We start from the raw sequence: 5,922 nt of genomic DNA, 5'->3' as shown, positions 1-5,922 counted from the left end.
GCATGTGGGCGTTCCTGCATATGCAGGAACGCCCCCCCCTCGAGCATCCCATTGACTCCTTCATGAACGCCCCCCACCTCGCGCATCCGATTGGTTCCTGCATGAACGCCCCCCTCGAGTATCCCGTTGGTTCCTGCATCAACGCCCCCCCCCTCTAGCAAGACATCTTCATGTTTGTGTGACTCTTTTGAATGTGGGTCAAAAGGGAAATAAAAGTATTATGGGAGTTTTTGCCCCTGCCTCCTGTGTACCGGAGTCCTCCTAACGGGTATAATACGAATCGCTGATTCCGCATCCAACTGTTGTTTTCAACGTAATCTACTCATGTTCACAAATGCCAATTTCCGGACCTTTTAAATAAAATAAAATTTAATTTATCACATGTACCGAATACAACTGGTGTAGACTTTACAGTAAAATGCTTGCTTACGAGCCCATCCCAACGATGCAGAATAGTAACTAACACAAGAGGAATACAATTAAATACACAAGAATGGAGCTCTATACAGGAAGTATCAGTACCAGATCAATGTGGCTCTATATACAAGGAGTACCAGATCAATGTGGAGCTATATACAGGAAGTACCAGTACCAGATCAATGTGGAGCTATATACAGGGAGTACCAGTACCAGATCAATGTGGCTCTATATACAGGGAGTACCAGATCAATGTGGAGCTATATACAGGATGTACCAGTACCAGATCAATGTGGAGCTATATACAGGGAGTACCAGTACCAGATCAATGTGGAGCTATATACAGGGAGTACCAGTACCAGATCAATGTGCTGCTATATACAGGGAGTACCAGTACCAGATCAATGTGGAGCTATATACAGGGAGTACCAGTACCAGATCAGTGTGGAGCTATATACAGGGAGTACCAGTACTAGATCAATGTGGAGCTATATACAGGGAGTACCAGATCAATGTGGAGCTATATACAGGGAGTACCAGATCAATGTGGAGCTATATATAGGGAGTACCAGTACCAGATCAATGTGGAGCTATATACATGAAGTACCAGTACCAGATCAATGTGGAGCTATATACAGGGAGTACCAGATCAATGTGGAGCTATATACAGGGAGTACCAGATCAATGTGGAGCTATATACAGGGAGTACCAGATCAATGTGGAGCTATATACAGGAAGTACCAGTACCAGATCAATGTGGAGCTATATACAGGAAGTATCAGTACCAGATCAATGTGGAGCTATATACAGGAAGTATCAGTACCAGATCAATGTGGAGCTATATACAGGAAGTATCAGTACCAGATCAATGTGGAGCTATATACAGGAAGTACCAGTACCAGATCAATGTGCTGCTATATACAGGGAGTATCAGTACCAGATCAATGTGGAGCTATATACAGGGAGTACCAGATCAATGTGGAGCTATATACAGGAAGTATCAGTACCAGATCAATGTGGAGCTATATACAGGAAGGACCAGTACCAGATCAATGTGGAGCTATATACAGGAAGTATCAGTACCAGATCAATGTGGAGCTATATACAGGAAGTATCAGTACCAGATCAATGTGGAGCTATATACAGGGAGTACCAGATCAATGTGGAGCTATATACAGGAAGTATCAGTACCAGATCAATGTGGAGCTATATACAGGAAGTACCAGTACCAGATCAATGTGTTGCTATATACAGGGAGTACCAGTACCAGATCAATGTGGAGCTATATACAGGGAGTACCAGTACCAGATCAGTGTGGCTCTATATACAGGGAGTACCAGATCAATGTGGAGCTATATACAGGATGTACCAGTACCAGATCAATGTGGAGCTATATACAGGGAGTACCAGTACCAGATCAATGTGGAGCTATATACAGGGAGTACCAGTACCAGATCAATGTGCTGCTATATACAGGGAGTACCAGTACCAGATCAATGTGGAGCTATATACAGGGAGTACCAGTACCCGATCAGTGTGGAGCTATATACAGGGAGTACCAGTACTAGATCAATGTGGAGCTATATACAGGGAGTACCAGATCAATGTGGAGCTATATACAGGGAGTACCAGATCAATGTGGAGCTATATATAGGGAGTACCAGTACCAGATCAATGTGGAGCTATATACATGAAGTACCAGTACCAGATCAATGTGGAGCTATATACAGGGAGTACCAGATCAATGTGGAGCTATATACAGGGAGTACCAGATCAATGTGGAGCTATATACAGGGAGTACCAGATCAATGTGGAGCTATATACAGGAAGTACCAGTACCAGATCAATGTGGAGCTATATACAGGAAGTATCAGTACCAGATCAATGTGGAGCTATATACAGGAAGTATCAGTACCAGATCAATGTGGAGCTATATACAGGAAGTATCAGTACCAGATCAATGTGGAGCTATATACAGGGAGTACCAGTACCAGATCAATGTGGAGCTATATACAGGAAGTACCAGTACCAGATCAATGTGCTGCTATATACAGGGAGTATCAGTACCAGATCAATGTGGAGCTATATACAGGGAGTACCAGATCAATGTGGAGCTATATACAGGAAGTATCAGTACCAGATCAATGTGGAGCTATATACAGGAAGGACCAGTACCAGATCAATGTGGAGCTATATACAGGAAGTATCAGTACCAGATCAATGTGGAGCTATATACAGGAAGTATCAGTACCAGATCAATGTGGAGCTATATACAGGGAGTACCAGATCAATGTGGAGCTATATACAGGAAGTATCAGTACCAGATCAATGTGGAGCTATATACAGGAAGTACCAGTACCAGATCAATGTGCTGCTATATACAGGGAGTACCAGTACCAGATCAATGTGGAGCTATATACAGGGAGTACCAGATCAATGTGGAGCTATATACAGGAAGTACCAGTACCAGATCAATGTGGAGCTATATACAGGAAGTATCAGTACCAGATCAATGTGGAGCTATATACAGGAAGTATCAGTACCAGATCAATGTGGAACTATATACAGGAAGTATCAGTACCAGATCAATGTGGAGCTATATACAGGAAGTATCAGTACCAGATCAATGTGGAGCTATATACAGGAAGTATCAGTACCAGATCAATGTGGAGCTATATACAGGAAGTATCAGTACCAGATCAATGTGGAGCTATATACAGGAAGTATCAGTACCAGATCAATGTGGAGCTATATACAGGGAGTACCAGATCAATGTGGAGCTATATACAGGAAGTATCAGTACCAGATCAATGTGGAGCTATATACAGGAATTACCAGTACCAGATCAATGTGGAGCTATATACAGGAAGTATCAGTACCAGATCAATGTGGAGCTATATACAGGGAGTACCAGATCAATGTGGAGCTATATACAGGAAGTATCAGTACCAGATCAATGTGGAGCTATATACAGGAAGTACCAGTACCAGATCAATGTGGAGCTATATACAGGGAGTACCAGTACCAGATCAATGTGGAGCTATATACAGGGAATACCAGTTCTAGATCAATGTGGAGCTATATACAGGGAGTACCAGTACCAGATCAATGTGGAGCTATATACAGGGAGTACCAGTACCAGATCAATGTGCAGAGGTACGAGGTACTTGAGGTAGATGTGTACATGAAGACAGGGCAGATAATATGTACATATCTACTTCAAGTACCTTGTACCTCCGCACATTGATCTGGTACTGGTACTCCCTGTATATAGCTCCACATTGATATGGTACTGGTACTTCCTGTATTTGAGGTAGACATGTACACGAAGGCAGGGTAAAGTGACTAGGCATCAGCATAGATAATAAGGTATTTGAGGTAGACATGTACATGAAGGCAGGGTAAAGTGACTAGGCATCAGGATAGATAATAATAAGGTATTTGAGGTAGATACGTACATGAAGGCAGGGTAAAGTGACTAGGCATCAGGATAGATAATAATAAGGTATTTGAGGTAGACGTACATGAAGGCAGGGTAAAGTGACTAGGCATCCGGATAGATAATAATAAGGTATTTGAGGTAGACATGTACATGAAGGCAGGGTAAATTGACTAGGCATCTGGATAGATAATAATAAGGTATTTGAGGTAGACATGTACATGAAGGCAGGGTAAAGTGACTAGGCATCCGGATAGATAATAAGTGTAAAATAAAGTAGCAGCAATTGATGAGTGTAAAAGTGTGTATGTTTGTTTGTGTTGTGTCAATATGCATGTGTGTGTTATGCGTGTGTGTGTGCGCGCATGAGGTGTTTAAATGTGTGTGTAAGTTTTTATTTATTTATTTTATTTCACCTTTATTTAACCAGGTAGGCAAGTTGAGAACAAGTTCTCATTTACAATTGCGACCTGGCCATGATAAAGCAAAGCAGTTCGACACATACAACAACACATAGTTACACATGGAGTAAAACAAACATACAGTCAATAATACAGTAGAAAAATAAGTCTATATACAATGTGAGCAAATGAGGTGAGATAAGGGAGGTAAAAGCAAAAAAGGCCATGGTGGCAAAGTAAATACAATATAGCAAGTAAAACACTGGAATGGTAGATTTGCAGTGGAAGAAAGTGCAAAGTAGAAATGGAAATAATGGGGTGCAAAGGAGCAAAATAAATAAATACAGTAGGGGAAAAGGTAGTTGTATGGGCTAAATTATAGATGGGCTATGTACAGGTGCAGTGATCTGTGAGCTGCTCTGACAGCTGGTGCTTAAAGCTAGTGAGGGAGCTCAGTTCAAGGCTCAGTTCTAGGCCCTCTCCTATTCTCGCTATACTCCAAGTCAGTTGGCTCTGTCATATCCTCACATGGTCTCTCCTATCATTGCTACGCAGACGACACACAATTAATCTTCTCCTTTCCCCCTTCTGATAACCAGGTGGCGAATCGCATCTCTGCATGTCTGGCAGACATATGAGTGTGGATGACGGATCACCACCTCAAGCTGAACCTCGGCAAGACGGACCTGCTCTTCCTCCCGGGGAAGGACTGCCCGTTCCATGATCTCGCCATCACGGTTGACAACTCCATTGTGTCCTCCTCCCAGTGTGCTAAGAGCCTTGGTGTGACCCTGGACAACACCCTGTCATTCTCTGCTAACATCTTGGCGGTGACCCGATCCTGTAGGTTCATGCTCTACAACATTCGCAGAGTACGACCCTGCCTTACACAGGAAGTGGCGCAGGTCCTAATCCAGGCACTTGTCATCTCCCGTCTGGATTACTGCAACTCGCTGTTGGCGGGGCTCCCTGCCTGTGCCATTAAACCCTTACAACTCATCCAGAACGCCGCAGCCCGTCTGGTGTTCAACCTTCCCAGGTTCTCGCATGTCACCCGGCTCCTCCGCACACTCCACTGGCTTCCAGTTGAAGCTCGCATCTGCTACAAGACCATGGTGCTTGCCTACGGAGCTGTGAGGGGAACGGCACCTCCGTACCTTCAGGCTCTGATCAGTCCCTACACCCAAAGAAGGGCACTGCATTCATCCACCTCTGGCCTGCTCGCCTCCCTACCTCTGCGGAAGCACAGTTCCCGCTCAGCCCAGTCAAAACTGTTCGCTGCTCTGGCACCCCAATGGTGGAACAAGCTCCCTCACGACGCCAGGACAGCGGAGTCAATCACCACCTTCCGGAGACACCTGAAACCCCACCTCTTTAAGGAATACCCCCCCCCCCAGCAGAGAACTGGAAGGAGAGACGGCCAAAGGAGGAATTGGCTTTGGGGGTGACGAGAGAGATATACCTGCTGGAGCGCGTGCTACAGGTGGGTGCTGCTATGGTGACCAGTGAGCGGAGATAAGGGGGGACTTTACCTAGCGACAGTGTGTGTAAGGGAATGTGTACATGAAGTCTAGTGAGTGTGCTTAAGGTCAGTGCAAGATAGTGCAGATAGTTTGGGTACCAATAATTCACTCTTTAGTAGTTTGGCTTTTTAGCAGTCTTATT

The sequence above is a fragment of the Salmo trutta genome, chromosome 20 (genome assembly GCF_901001165.1).
Source record: "Salmo trutta chromosome 20, fSalTru1.1, whole genome shotgun sequence".
NCBI lineage: Eukaryota > Metazoa > Chordata > Actinopteri > Salmoniformes > Salmonidae > Salmo > Salmo trutta.
Note: the sequence above shows the minus strand (reverse complement) of the source record.